Raw genomic sequence first — 15716 nt, 5'->3', positions numbered from 1 at the left:
CTAAAGTCTCTTTTATATAGACCTTAGTGGTCCCCTAATACTGTATATAAAGTCTCTTTTATATAGACCTTAGTGGTCTGAGCTTTCATTTCCTCAAAGACAGAGCAGGATACCCAGGGCTCGGTTTACACCTATCACCATTTCTAACCACTGGGGGGGCCATTGGCAGGCTGGGGGAACTCAAATTACAAGTCTAAGAAAAGGTGCAACAAAAAAAAGACAAGTAACAAAAATACTCGGAAAAGAAGTAAAGGTACAGGCTTATTATAGGCGGATGTAAGAGTACAGGAAGTTTACAGTCCCATCAGAGGAGAGGCATCCTCTATTAGCCCACTAGAGAGACATTAAGCTATTTGAATTTACTCATCCTGTGCAATTTTGCCCAATTTATAGTTTTAAAACCTAGAGCATAGTTTCTGTCTCCCCCATGAGAAACTGAATGTAATGGCAACCAAACTGTCGGCACATCAACATGACACAAGCCTTCTGTGATCGCGCACCGCCCCCACCCCTCATCCACGCAGTTGCTAGCCCAGGGGGAGACGGAGGATTTAAAAAAAATAGACTCCTCCGTAGAGATAATTATCTTCACTAAAGTTTCTGTGCACGGCAGTCGACACAATCTTCTGAACATAGGCATTCTGTGAAATACAGACAGAGCTGTGTGGAGCCCATGGTCTTAATTAGCTTTGTAGCAACTCATTTGGCAACGGCTTGAATGTAACAGACGTTCATTAATATCAAAAAGTTACGCCCTAAAGCTTTAGTACCTGCTGAAAAATTGAAATGTGTGTCTGGTGTGATAATATGGAACAAAGTGGAACGGAGCAAAAAAAAACAGATATTGTATAGTATTTGATTGCCGTCAAGCATTCCTGTCTGTTGAACAAAATCATTTCCAAAATAAAAGCTTGGATTTTCTTTCTGGTGAGAAAAATAGTCTTCACACCCCTTTCCTTTGTATTATCCGGGGGGGGGGGGTTGACAAATCAACAGGAAAACCTGACAGTAACACAACATGTTATTGTAGTGTTTGATTGCAGTGTGGCACTCCTGCACATTTATCAAATTCCTTTAACTGAAACATCAGTTTTCTGGTGACATAGATAGTCTTCAGATGCCTACACTGACTCGCCTGTAGTTTACACGCGGTGGACAAATTAAGAGGAACATCTGACAGTAAAGGAACATTGTATTGTATTTGTAGCAGTAAAACACTTCTCCGGGAACCATCACCCCATCGTGGTGGAGAGGTTTGGGCGTCCCTATGAACCTGAGGGTTATGTCGTCGGGACCTGTGTGCTCCTGGTAAGGTCTGGTAGGGTCCCAAGTGAGGGGCCAGACAAAGAATGGTTCAAACACCCCTATGAATCACGGAGAGAGAGATGGAGTGACCCTGCCTGGAGGAAGCCCAGTGGCCCCCGTCTAGCCTTGGGGAAGACCCAGGACTAAGTGGAGGGATTATATCTCCAACCTGGCCTGGGAACACCTTGGGATCCCCCAGTTTGAGCTGGTTAATGTGGGTCGGGTTCCTTTGCTGGAACTGCTGCTGCGACCGGATACCGGATAAGGGTACGAAGATGGATGGAAGATGGAGCTACAAGTCCACACTTTGTTCTTCAGTCTGTACAGGGACTTGAACCAGCGACCCTTCAGTTCCCAACCAAAGTCCCCCAGGGACTGACCTACTGCCTCCCTAAATTTAGTTCGAATTAATTTAATTAAACTAAGGCTTTCCCATTTCCTAAATCCTGGTAACCGTGACAATCTCCACATACTGTAGCTCTGCTCCCTGTCTCTCACACGTGGTCCTGAGCACTACTCGAGTTGCCTGATGAGTCAGAGAACTATCTCCCTCACCTCTGACCCCTGTGCCGCCTGTGGTGCTCTGCCTTTTGGGCCTGAGCGGGGATGGCTCCATCCTAAGGGGGAAGGGGGGGGGGGTGATCTGCGAGAGCTGAGATTGCTGCAGCCCCTCTGTAGCATGAAGGCTGACAGCCGTAATACCACCTGACAAACTAAATCAGCTTATCAGTGAACCGAGCCCTGCATCAGTCTAAGCAGTAGGAGTCCATGTTGCTGAGATTTGCTTGTCACCCGTCTTGCTCTTGAACAGGTATGAAGGGTGACAAGCCAGCTTAATATAAAGCAGGTCATAGAAAGCACCAGTGTTCAACACAACATGAGTTTTTGAAGGCTGATAGAAAAGTCAATATTATTCTACTGAGGCTGACATGTATTCAGCATGCCCACTAAATATGTATCGACATCAGAAAAGCCTCAAAATACAACCAGTCGTAAAAACAAGCACTTTGAATTTTGCTCTAAAATACTTTACTCTGCTTTACTTATCGTTTGACATAAAGATCTGAAACCTTTCAATCCATTAAGCAGGCACGGCTGCAGAGCTTCAATATAAATGTCAGGAATCATTCCATAATCTAGATGCACACTCTTGTATTTAAACTCAAACTCTGTTAAATCTGTGGATGTGTCAAAATTTCCCTTGTGATTGTCTCATGTGTGGAAAAGATATGGTGAAACATGACTGCTTTGTTAAATGAAGATTTTAATTAGAAAGCATCATTCCATGAGAAGCCACAGTGTTTTAACCAGTTCAATCAATCATATAAGTGGAATAATATAAATAAATTAGCACAAAAAAAGATAGCAGCATAATATTAAGAAACGTTGAGCTGTGTGTGTTCTGAGTGAAGGAGAACTACAGAAAACTCAATCCTTCGTGGATTTGCATCAGTCCTGAGTTAAAGCTGTAACTGAACTGAAAGGTAATTTGAGACTTTTGACGCCTCCAGCCAGTGGAGTTGTTCATTCCAGTGTGTAACTCAATACATGGATGGTGTGCCAGAGATTGTGTACACTCAGCGTGGTGCGTTAAAATCCTCCCTTAATGCGTGAAACATAATCAGAAGGATTTCAGCCTGGGAATGCTCTGAATTTCATGGGCAATTCTCAGATTGATCCACTCAGCTGCAATTGCTGCTCAGGCTCTTTAGGGACACGAGTAGAGGCAGAAAGATGCAACTGAAGAAATGCATGAAATCCTGTCTAGGACATTACATTGCCCTGAGAGAGAAAAAGCATAACTCTGCCCTGAACCCACCCCTGTGGATTTTTTTATAACTTCACAAGAACAACAGAAGAGCTTAAAAAAAATGACTTGTTTGGTGAGCCAACAGAGCTTTTTGGTTTTTTCTGTCATATCTACAATGTTATAAGATTGGAATGTCATGTTAAATGCGGCCAAACCTTTGAATATAGAGGTATGTGTATTTTAGACAAATCTCTGTGAGCTAAAATATTCAGATTTCCAAATCTTAAATTCTCCCCAATTCCGGATTACATTAGTCCTGAAATATAACCGGCTGGGTAGTGATTGGTTCAGAAACCATCATCTGCGTTCTTTGATGGTAGAAAGTGATTCTTTCAAAAGGAATCACCCCTCGGGAACAAATAAAGGTCTTGAACTTGAACTTCTTCATCCCACTACAATCTAATGTTAGCATACTGCTACCTATTAAGTAGCTACATGCTAATGTGACAGCTGTAATCTCAGCCAATGCAGAAATGCAATTTCTCCTCAATTTCCGGTCACTTCACTGCTGGGACATGTCTGGTTGTGTAATATTTGGTTTAGAAGCCTTTATTGGTGATTTTCCAGTGTAAAAGTACACTCTGTTGCAGTAGCTCCAGCTGAAACTAGGAGATTCCAGGAAGCTAGCTGGTCAATCAGAGTAGACTTATTTGGGAGGAAAGATTAAAAAGACAGAGCCTCTCCTACAAATACAGCAGCCATGGGCAGTATGAGAAAAATAAGTTTTTTTTAACATTAAAGCAAGTAATGATGTTCTAGTACAAACAAAAATGCTAGTATAATCCGGAAAATGCTATATAATAGTTGGCCTTTAAAATGAGGCTTGATGCGTGATCCTTGGCCCCATGTATTAGTTCCTGTTTAAGTGGTCCCCTATTCAGAAAAGACAATATCCAAATTACCCAGGAAGGTTTTTAGAAAACACTGAAAAAGAATCAAGAAAGACATGTTTTTTTTACACAAAACTAAATTGCATTTGAATTGTTTTTGACACTACAGTATATCTCTAGCTCTGTGATTTTTTAAAAGAAAACTCCAGTGATGGAGCATTCTTATTGGCTCTTTTATTCGACTGGGCTGCTCTTTCCTACCTGGTTTCTACTAACTGATTTGCTCTTTGACTGCTGGAAGGTGACGCAAGGCATCTGCTGTCATTGCCTTAAAGTCGAGGACGAAAATTCAAGTGGACATCCCTAGCTACAAGAAGACACACGTGGGTTTGAATGAAAATGTAATCTTATGTAAGTATAGCTCTATATTTTAGGAGAACTGCTTGATGATTCTGAGAAAGTTGCCTTTTACTTGGGCAAAAAGCTTGTTGAAAACATTGATTAATACCAAAAGATACAGCCTGCTGTGCATTTTCCTACTGCTCTACATAAGCCTAAATTACTACTTCCCCTTTTCCTCACAGTCCTTTTGCTGAAGCTTTTTCGATACGTCAATCCCAAAAAAGGCTATAGTCGGCCTCAGCAATCACAATGAAAGTATTCTCTAACATATATCTTGTGGTCAGCTGTGCCAATCAGAAGGAGTGCACCAAGGGTCAATCCCTGCTCAGCAGGCTAGGTCCAAAAGGGAAAATAGTGGATTATAGCTGACGGTCTGATTCACAACCATTATATTAATAAAATCAGATCAGTCACGTCACAAAAATCAATCAAGAAACGGATAACATCTATAAACTTCAGGCAAAATCGAGCAGTAGATCTGGATTAGTGTGTACTCAATTGTCCCACTACTGCAGATCCGTACCAAAGTCCTTCTAAAAACATATCTACATAACAAATATTCCAACATGCAGGTAACCAGAATGTTTCCTTAGCACGTTCACGCTCCTCAGAGGTTAATACTTATTCTGTTTTCCCACAAGCCTCAGAACAAACCACACATCTTAGTCATGTTAGAGGATCTGCCAAGCACTTACTTTGAAGCATACTCAGGCTCTAGGATGAAGAGCCTGGCTGATACACTGATGATGATTTTAGATTATGAGACTATAAGTATAAATCAGCAGATATGTTATGTTAAATTAAATTTAGAAACAATGTATCTATCACAAAGTTTTCCCATTAGAAAATAATGACATGTTTTTTTTTCAATCTATCTATTTCAAAACATCTGGTCCATGGTCTTTGTATGTAAAGGATTTAAAAGAAGCTTATATGTCAGAATATTAATAGTGTTTCATTGGCAGACCTTCCTCCACAGCTTTGCCGGAGTAGGGTCTGGCGAGTCTACACAGCCTTCTGGGTTGGGATAGCGGCACAGGTCAAAGGCGCCTCATCAACATATCCTTTCGAAGAACATTTTGGTACATTCAAAGGTTGTTTTAGTCGTACGAGAAAAAACTCAGATTGGACAGATAAGTGGAACCTCGTGGAAATAGACTAGAATATGAATGACACTCATTTCTCTATGACTTAATTGAACCAGTGATTATAAAAAAAAAAAAACGTTGGTATAACGCTTGCCTTACTTACTCTGTGTAGCCTTTGCAATAAAAGCCCAGCTTGAATTGTCTAGCTTTCACAATAAAAGCCCATGTTAAATTCCCTTGCTGGGTCTTACCTGCACTGAGCGCTCTCTCTGCCATAGGTCCACTCACGGGCTCAGCCCGCTAATCACAGCCTCCGCGTCTCTCACCTCAACACCACCCGAAAAAGTCGACCTGGCGAACACAAAATGACAGCACACGTTCAGCACAGACACGCTCTGTCACACTAAAACAAAGGTCACACAGCCAGGCATGTAGACTATACAGCCACCCCGCAGTTGGCACCATATTGGTGTTTCTACAGGGTTTGACTACTCCTGCCTTCAGCTCTGTACATAACACACAGGCATGAGATTGATATGTAAGTTTCTCTCGTAAAGAAAGCAGATTTACATATTACACATTTTCCAAAATGTTGATCTATCGCTTTGGATGTGTTTTCTAAGGTTAGATAATATATGACAAGTGACACCACATGACTGCTTTTGTTGCTGTCTAAGTTACTCATGCTCAAAATCTGAACTAATGTAGCTCAGCGCAAATTCTTTCAGGAAGACCTAACTTCTAATCAATGCTCCTAAATCAAATCAGCTGTTATCCAAATAACTGTACATTTTTATAAGGGGTTGCATATCTGCAAATTAGTCTCCCCTGATTGAACTATTGCTCAGCATAAATTCTTTCAGGTAATCAATGCTCTCTACCTAAATCAAATCAGCTGTTGGAGGCATTCACCTTCCTGCTTAACCAATCAGAATTGTCCAGAAATTGCAAGGGCCAATCACAGAGTCACCACCCTGCTTTAAATCTGGTTCTCCCTTTGCTATCAGCTGTTGTTGCAGGCAACGAGTGCAACCCCCCCAATTTTGTCCGATAAGATCGGAAGAACTCCCACATATGCGAGTGGTCATGTGATTATGCATTGTCAAACATTTTAACATAGACAAAGATTAGTTCTGCTATAAAGCTTGTGTGGAGATCATTTTTATCTCAAAACGGCGTCTCCAAATGATAACAAAAAAGTGTGGAAGTTGCCTGAAGAAACTCAGAAAACATTGATATCAACTTCTCTTTTCTCCTATCTCCTTTCTGGTGGCTTAACAGTAAGAGTACAGTGTCTAAAGAGACTTGAGTGAAACACACCTACGGCAGTGACCGACACACACGACAAGCAAACACTCATTAATGTACATGCACAAACAAATACATCAGTGTGCTAACGCCACACACTCTACACAGTAGAGGAAATCTAGAGTAACAGCCTGCTCCAGTGCAGGAAAACCCCTCTGAGATCACACCATTGTCTCTGTAACTAGTCTCAATGGACGCTCTGCTGGGACGGAGATGGATGGTAATGACCTTTGGTTCTTGCTACGCTGACGTTTACAGCTAATTTACTCATTTCACATTTGAGAGATGTAGTAGTGATGTCCAAATGAAGCTTCACAAACCATTAGTTGGTGTTTGTTTGTCTCTTCTTTAAAGAATGGCAACCCAGTGTGCTTTAAGTCTTGCATTGTCAGATCTATCGCCACAGCGATGTGGATTAAAATGGCATTGTGAAAAAAATCTAATTTTCTAGGATTTGGGGTGTTCTTTTGTGTCTCTGGTGCTTCCACACACATTCAAACTTGAAAAACATCCATGTTGTTTTGAGTGAGATCTGGTTTCTGAATGTCCTCTGTCTTCAGTCTCCGGGTGAGCTGTTCAGAATCTGCATGGATTTCTAAGTAATTAGAGACGAGGTGGCTAACCGTAGCATGCTAGCTCGTTCTCAATGGCAAAATACTGCTCCAACAGCATCTAATTGACGCTAATCTCCAAAAGAACTACTTCCTGTTCCTGTTCTGCAGGTATTCCACAAATGCCCCTTGGCTAGAAGAAGTCTTCCAGCTAATCCTGCCTTGGACTCACCAAAGCTGGAGAAAGAGTTAGAAGCTTATGGGTTCTTACCGAGCTACTGAGCATGTGCAGCTCCCAACAAAGATAGTATAGAAGTGAGATGTCTCACTCTGGAGCTAGAACAGAGACCTAAACACAGGGTGAGACACCTCACTGGTTTTTGTTACTTCAGCCTGGCTGTGTAAACTTATTCCAGCCACTGTAGCTTGAACTGTAAATCTGTTTCCAACCCAATCTTTACCGCCTAAGCTCATTGAATGTGAATTTGAATGATGGATGCCCTCAGAAGGGATATGCTACTCATATTTCCTCTGGCAGCGCTCTGGCTTTGAAAACAGAAGCGAGCGGTGTTAGTTCATTCACACAGTGCAGAGCAGAACCGCACCGCAGGCAGACCTCGTATCAATATCTGCAAATCCTGTCTGGCAGAATAAGCCGATGAGATGCACTGACACGGCAGCCTGATCCTACAGTCATTAACGGAATATAAATAGGATGCGACCATCCAGTCGACCTGTCAGAGACCTGTCTCATCACACTTGCATCTGCATATTCATCAAACTTGTAACAGCTGAGTGACCACACCCTTCCTTCTTTTCATGTGGTGCAGTTTCTGTCAGTTCCAAAATACAAAGATCAAAACCTGCTCAATCTCTTTTAAGGGTTCAGCTTGTCTCAGCTAGAAGAAATCATAGCTCACTCAAAACAGCATAGATAGTTTTTTTTCATAATATGGGCACTTTACCAAGTTGTTTTGTAGCCTAAAGTTAACTGTCCTTGCCACATGAAGTTCACTTTTTGTTGGCCAAACTCAAACGCCACGCCTCCTGCAAGGGCCGGAACCTCTCGGTGCCACGTACCCGGCACAAAGTCCCCTTTTCTTCCACTGAATGATTGCTAAACCATTCTGTTAAACCAAATCAAGTCTGTGGCTGTTAAGATTTGCATTAGGCTGCAAACGGGAATAATCTCTCAAGTTAACCAAATTACTCTTTATTAGAGCCGGGTGGCATATTACTCTTTTAAACACATGCAAGTTCATCTAAATGAAACAAAACGAGCCACTGAAATGTACAACTGTGCACTGTTAAAGACAGGGGCCAAAGGCCTATGGAAAGCTGAATTGAAAAAATAAAAATAGTGCCTAAACACTGCTGCAATATCAGCATTGCATTGAACTCGTGCCAACTTAGACTACATATTTCTTTTAGTTTACAATGTATTCTCACAATGAACATATTTCTTTTTCTTCTAGAAGTGTGCTTTTAAGAAGCGGCGGTAGTCTCTGCGTCGCAGAGACAAAACGCTCTCTCCGCCTCCACGGATGTAGCACTAAGAGCTTCAAACAACTGTTGCAGGTGGGGGTGGTCTCCTGTTGGTGGCCTCCAAGAGGGAAAACTCTTTGGTTAGAATTTTCATGAAGCGGACATCATTAGTGGAGGTAGGCAGCCTGCTGCCGCGTGAGGAAGTTAGTGAGCCTGTATTACTGTAGCTACGGTACGGCACCGTCGCCTGCAATACACAATAGACAAAAGACTCGCGCTCCTTGATCGGATTTCTCAGGAATCCCGTCTCCCGGGATTGAACCCTAGTGTGAGTGTGTATCTGATGAGCAGGTGGAACCATGTACGGCGGTCTCGGCCACAGCGTGTGGATGTGTGTGACTGATGAAGGGTTCCATTACTATGTTAAAAGCGCTTTTAGTAATTGGTAAGACTACGAAAGTGATATATAAAAAACTGTCCATTTACCAGCCTGTGGTCGCCATATTTTGAAGGATATCATGATCGGTTCATAAGAATAAGTTGAAAAGTGGTTCTAATACAAGGCACTCAGAAAAAACAGCGCAATCAACAATGAGTAAATAAAGTCACATGCTATTATTTTTTGTACATTAATGACAGTTCATGAACTACGAATGAATTCATGTTTTTTCATTAAGTCATGCATTAACTCATAATTCATGTACCAATATGATAAAGTGTTATCGACAAGGTAAGATGGTAGTTATTCAACCAAATGTCTGTGGATACTTTAAAAAATAAGAAGCATACAGCCACTTCAAGTGTCAAGTTCAAAAATGATAACTGGTTTGGTCTCAGTTAGAAATGAGACGATAGTTTTCAACTGATGCCCTTAATATTGATGTTTGATCCTTGATTCTCGGCACTAGAAAACTTCATTACCTAATGTGCATCAATGTATAGTAGGTTTTCAGTTTTAAGAACAATAAATACCTTTTTATTGTCATACTGCACTGGTGTTTAGCTCTCGATTGCGGTATTAAAAGTTCAGCAAGTCCATTTTGCACACATCACTGGCTAGAGTCGTGCAGTTTCATGTCCTGCAGTACTGAAGTGTTTGATCAGACACAGGAGCAGGCAACACTTTATCGATGCCTTTATGTGTGTTAATGCAGTCTGCGCTGTGGGAGGCCTTTGTGTGAGGGGGCTTCTCCCAGAAATGAAGTTAATCCGTCCTGACAGAAAATCACTGCTGCGCCAAAACGTTTAATAACCTACTCTCCATGATTACACCATGGAACACCTGCAAAGCTCATTAGCTTTAGGTTATCAAGATCAAAGATTCAAGGCTTTTTATAAGTCAATTAAAAGAGATGGAAGATAATGAGTTTGATGGAAAGCTTTAATAGGCGATTCTGTTATATGTCTTGTTGAATTGTAGAACACCTTTTCAAAGGGCTCAGCTCCAACACAGAGGGAAGATAGAGGTGGACCTTTTTTATCAATTAGGGGTTACTGTTTGTTTGTTGTCTGGTTAAAATATTTAGTTGGGTTTAATCTGATGATAACCCAGATTTCAAATCCCCAGCATCAAAGAGTTGGAGTGCTCATTACTGCTGAAATGATTGTATATTTTTAGCTATTTCACAAACAATGTGGCTATTGGGATAATGGGTTGTATAGAGCAGTGTTTTTTGAATGGGGTACTAGTAACCCTAGACTAGAGGTACTTTGGAGTATTGCAAGGGGTACGTAAGTTTTTTTTTTTAATGCATAATTCCGCTTCCCTCGTCCTCCGCTAACGTTAGCAGGGTTAGCATGGCGGCCTGAACACCACCATTTACAATGCATGCCTTTCGCTGGTGAGAGGATGTGTGATCCGGTAGAAAATAAACTTAATTGAGATTTAAGTTAAGATGTAGATGAATGCAAATTTTAGGAGACAGGGCTGGAAGTTAATGTGTGGTTTCTCTTTAATATCCAGAATAAATGATGACTATGGGATGATTATATTGTCTGATTTGTTTTCAGCAGCACATTAATTGCCCTCTTTATTGTTTCACCTCATTCATCCCACTCTGAGGAGGAAGGTAAAGCATCTTCATCTCCTTTAAAAAAAAAAAAAAAAAAACTTCCTCTGTGTCTCATTTCCTCTGTGCAGATTTAGTCCCTGAATGCACCAGATAAAAATAAAAGATTTAGCAGTAAGTTAAAGGCTGTTGTTTTTCTTCCCACTTGAGTTATTGCCAGCTCTAATACACATTCCATGCTCACGCCTCACATTTGTATTCCGTCTGGATATTTACGCTAATTTCCTTTGCATAATATTTCAACTAATGGGAAACTAATGGAAGCATTCTTCTTGAGGCCACCTCTTAAAGCAAGACATGCTTCATGTTAAATGGCCAGGGGCCCTTACACACCGCCCAGTCATGGTGTGTGTCTGCTGGGGCCAGCATAGAGTACATGGAGTAGGACTAACCATTAGATATAGGTCCTCAATACCTTTTGGTCCCAACTGAAATGAATACAACAGGCTCTTGGTTGTGTTGATATATCATTTGAATAGACAATTATTTGTTTTTTAAGCACATTTAAAGTCATGTTTCCTTAAGGCTTTCTTTCTTTAGGCTGCTTGTGGTTAGACAACATTGAGTATTCAACAAGTTTGGTTTCTGGACTGCGAGGTCTGTGTAAAATCAGATTATTGATTTTTTTTTGATTGATTGATTGATTCTTTCAGGTTTAAAACAAACATGTTTACCTTCCTCAAAGTCAGGTATAAACAAATATTGTAATATCTTGAATATTGTAATGGCACTAGTATTTAAAAATTATAAATGATTCCCAGTACTAAGTAAGTAAGTAAAGTTAATTATATATCACTTTTCACAGATGCAAATGTGCTTTACAATTGACTGGAATATGATAAATAGAAGACATAATAATAGAAGGAAAACAATACAATAGGAACATAAAGCGTACACTAAGCACCTTTTAGGGATGTGGTCAGGATGCATGGATCAAGGTTCTTTAGTACTCCCTTAGGATATTTAACCGGCCACACAGTCCCCTTCTCCTGACCTACAAAGCTCTAAATGGTCAAAAGTTTGTGACAATTCCACCGCCATGTTGTTTTGTTACTGTTCTGTTGTCCTGACACACAAGTCCTCAAACCTAATGTTTGGGCGCACAAAAAAGAAAATCCATTCCAGGAAGCAGTTTCTGTGTCATCTAAAAGAGAATCCTCTGTGCTGGAAAGAAAGACATCCTCAATTAGATGTTCCATACTGTAGAGCAAACAGCTGAATCCGACAAGTTCCTGTGTTCTAAGATGGTTTTCCTCTGTACACACTGCCCTTGTAAGGGGACAGTCCTGCTTGTCCCCAACATGTCAGCCTGCCTAGGCAATTCAGAGCTGACATTTTGGAGTCGGTGTGCAAATTTCCAAAGAAAATAACCATAAAAAGTTGATTTCCAAGGCCAAAGGTGGGCTCTGTGGTCTGCCCACTGTTTAAATATCGATCTGAAATAAGAACTAATCCCTGGTGGTCTGCTCCCCAGCAGCCACATTACACACTCTCTTCCTGGAAAGCCAGTGTAAATTTCAATAATAAAAGCTAAATTAAAACAAACAGTACTCTTGATTTTTATACCAGCCCCCTGCTCTGTCATGCCCCACCACCCAACCTCACTGGAGGAGTTGGGTGCTTCATTATCCACTGCATGCAGGTTAGTTTATAACGTTTAAATTGGTCATTTCTATCGTGAAGGTTGGCCTTGTATACAGGACTAAAGCTGTAGTATGGGATTAGACAAACAGAGAGAGAAAGAAAGGGCACACGTAAATGTGTAACCTACAAATGAAACTAAACAGAAACTACATTTATTCAGTCTGTGTGGTTATTCATTCCATTTGAAGATTATAGTGAGAAAAGCAGAACTTGGCACACCTGTAGATCGACAGGTGTTTAGGAGACCGTGGGTGGACAAAACAGAACAAAAGATGTGAGTGAAGTGCAGAGGGTAGTGGGTGTGAGAGTTCTTTGTTCTGTCAGTGATCCAGATGAAGCTGTCAGTAACAGCGTCCTCGCACACGTTTCACACCGCTGATTGCTGAAACAAAGACTTAACGAGCTAGCAAAATCAGTACGCTGTTGATCTGTTACCACTGAGGGATGAGGAAAAATGCATCACAAACAGTAGGGGTGGGGGGGAAATATCAGTACAGCATAGTACCTCCATATTTTCAGTGGCAATACTGTATCGCTACACAGACGCCAAGTATGGATCTGTTATTATATATTATATATGTGTTGGTCAGTTTGTCCCTGTTTGCAGGAATAACATTGACGTGATATGAACAAGCTGAGAAATGTTTCTTTTTAGCTAAACAGATGCTGACAAAGTTTCCTTTTTCGGGACGTCATTTGAAATTGGGAAAAATTAGAAGGTGGAAAAAAGGTTTTCCATTTTAAAATCGTAATGATATTCGTAATATGTGTCATGATGATATCATGTCAAGAGGCGTCTGGTGATTCCAACACTTACAAACAGACTGCTCCAAATTCAAGTTACCACGCTAAAATAGCCTATAATGTTCTATAAATATTCAGCTTTTTATTGGTCAAATCCTACTGTATCCTCCCAGTCCTTGACCTGGTGGCAGACTCTCAGCTCTATCTGATTGGGATGTGGACACAGTGTGCACGTTAAGTGAAGTTAAACTGCATTACAGCAACAGTTGTCAAACCAGGAGTGGGACACTACACCACCAGCAAAATCATAAACGTTATTTTTTGCTATAAAAACTTCAAGGAGGCACTAAATAAATGAATGATGATGAATATGTGTGCTTGTATAAATATAGGAGAAGGCCTTTGTGCAAAAACAGGAAGATAACCATCCCTGTATCCCTGGAAACCGGGACGCCCTGCAGTGCCCTCCCACGCCATGAACAACCACAACTACTATTCCTAGTAGTAGTTCCATTATCTTTATTGTGACTATTATTGCCACTGTGCATCACACCCCCAACCGGCCCCATCAGACACCGCCCACCAAGAGTCTGGGTCTGTCGCAGGTTTCTCCCTAAAGGAGTTTTTCCTCACCACTGTCACACTAAATGTTTGCTCTTGGGGGAATTACATCAATTGTCGGGTCTTTGTGGATTGCAGAGCGTGGTCCGGCCCCTACTCTATCTTTCGAGTGTCTTGGGTTAATTCTCTTTAAGATTTGATTCAATAAATATAACTGAATTGAATTGAATGGCTAAGAGGAGAGTAAGGGGGTGGAGGTCATGGTGGTGGAGGGCCATGTAGTAGGTCTGGGACTTGAGTTTGTGTCCTGTCACAATTACTCAAGTCATGTTGGCTCTTTCTTTACCATAACCGTGGGCTTTCCTTAAACCTCAACCATGGTGTACCGACGGGTGTCCTTTATAGAATAAGTCTTAAAAATTGTATTCAGGGTTTTGCAGAATTGTCCAATATTGGTCTGACTGAGATATTATGCAAACCTCCCCTACATTAAGACTTGGGCATCAATATTTTGAGCTGGTTTAATGGTCACATGGTCGTGTTGTCCTCGGGTCAAATGTGACCCATTTTCAAAGTTCAAAAATCTGTAAATAATGGATGTTGATAAAGTGCCGAAAATGGTAAAAAAAACAACAAAATAACACGGTAAAACATTAAAAAAGCAACAACAACAAAATAATGCCAAAAAAATGATAACACCTCCCTCCCACCCAACAAAAGCGTGAAAAATGTAAAAAATAAAAATAAAAATAAATTGAAAATTGACAAATACATTGGGAAACAGCAGGAAAGAAAACCATCAAAGAAAGCAATTACGTTGTTGGAAAAAGTGACATTGAGATAAGGACAACAAAAGAATTTTTTTCATGGTTGACGGGAACACATCACAAGGGTCAAAGGCATATTTTAAAATCGGACTTTTCAATAACACAGCCTTTTAGATCCACAAGCGTAATCCCTCTCTGCCAGCGCTCATTTTTGTAATCTCTACATCTTCAGCTCTGACATTTGGTGAATTCCTTTCTGACTTCATGTGGTCTTTACAGTCCCAGTCATAGATGTCTGCGACTGGATGAAATACTCACAGTGAACAGGGTGAGGATTACGAGGTGGAAGAACCACCTGAGGTCAGGACTCCATTTTCACACCTCTGCAGGGCCTGGGGCTCCGAACACATCTTCATCGTCACAAGCTCCTTAGAGAAGACAGAAAGAGTACACTTACTGCACGTACACACCATCATTTACACACGTCGTTTTCAAGGGAAGCCGGCTTCTGTCAACTGCAGCTCTATCTGTAAATTGTAGAGCAGTCTAGACCTGGTCTATCTGTAAATTATAGAGATGTCTAGACCTGCTCTATCTGTAAATTATAGAGAGGTCTAGACCTGCTCTATCTGTAAATTATAGAGAGGTCTAGACCTGCTCTATCTGTAAATTATAGAGAGGTCTAGACCTGCTCTATAAATTATAGAGAGGTCTAGACCTGCTCTATAAATTATAGAGAGGTCTAGACCTGCTCTATCTGTAAATTATAGAGAGGTCTAGACCTGCTCTATCTGTAAATTATAGAGAGGTCTAGACCTGCTCTATAAATTATAGAGAGGTCTAGACCTGCTCTATCTGTAAATTATAGAGAGGTCTAGACCTGCTCTATCTGTAAATTATAGAGAGGTCTAGATCTGCTCTATCTGTAAATTATAGAGTGGTCTAGACCTGCTCTATAAATTATAGAGAGGTCTAGACCTGCTCTATAAATTATAGAGAGGTCTAGACCTGCTCTACCTGTAAATTATAGAGAGGTCTAGACCTGCTCTATCTGTAAATTATAGAGTGATCTAGACCTGCTAGACTCCTATCTGTAAAGTGTCTTGAGATAACTCTTGCTATGAATTGATACTATGAATATTTATTCATATT

At 40.8% G+C, this 15716-nt stretch overlaps 1 protein-coding gene across 2 annotated transcripts in view; it reads right to left on the bottom strand.

The window, feature by feature from the left end:
* The window catches only part of lrfn2b (leucine rich repeat and fibronectin type III domain containing 2b), a 51571-nt gene extending 36583 nt beyond the window's left edge, over window positions 1-14988 (bottom strand). Inside the window, exons 1-2 of one of the 2 annotated variants that reach the window (XM_034899908.1) lie at window positions 14883-14988; window positions 5687-5786 (exon numbers count right to left, since the gene is read on the bottom strand). The gene's annotated coding sequence lies outside the window, so the exon portion shown is untranslated. The remainder of the gene's footprint in view (window positions 1-5686; window positions 5787-14882) is intronic. The other variant, XM_034899909.1, reaches the window with a different exon arrangement.
* Window positions 14989-15716: the final 728 nt, after the last annotated feature.

The sequence above is a fragment of the Etheostoma cragini genome, chromosome 18 (assembly GCF_013103735.1).
Source record: "Etheostoma cragini isolate CJK2018 chromosome 18, CSU_Ecrag_1.0, whole genome shotgun sequence".
NCBI classification, from domain to species: domain Eukaryota; kingdom Metazoa; phylum Chordata; class Actinopteri; order Perciformes; family Percidae; genus Etheostoma; species Etheostoma cragini.
This window is presented reverse-complemented; position numbering and strand designations above follow the sequence as displayed.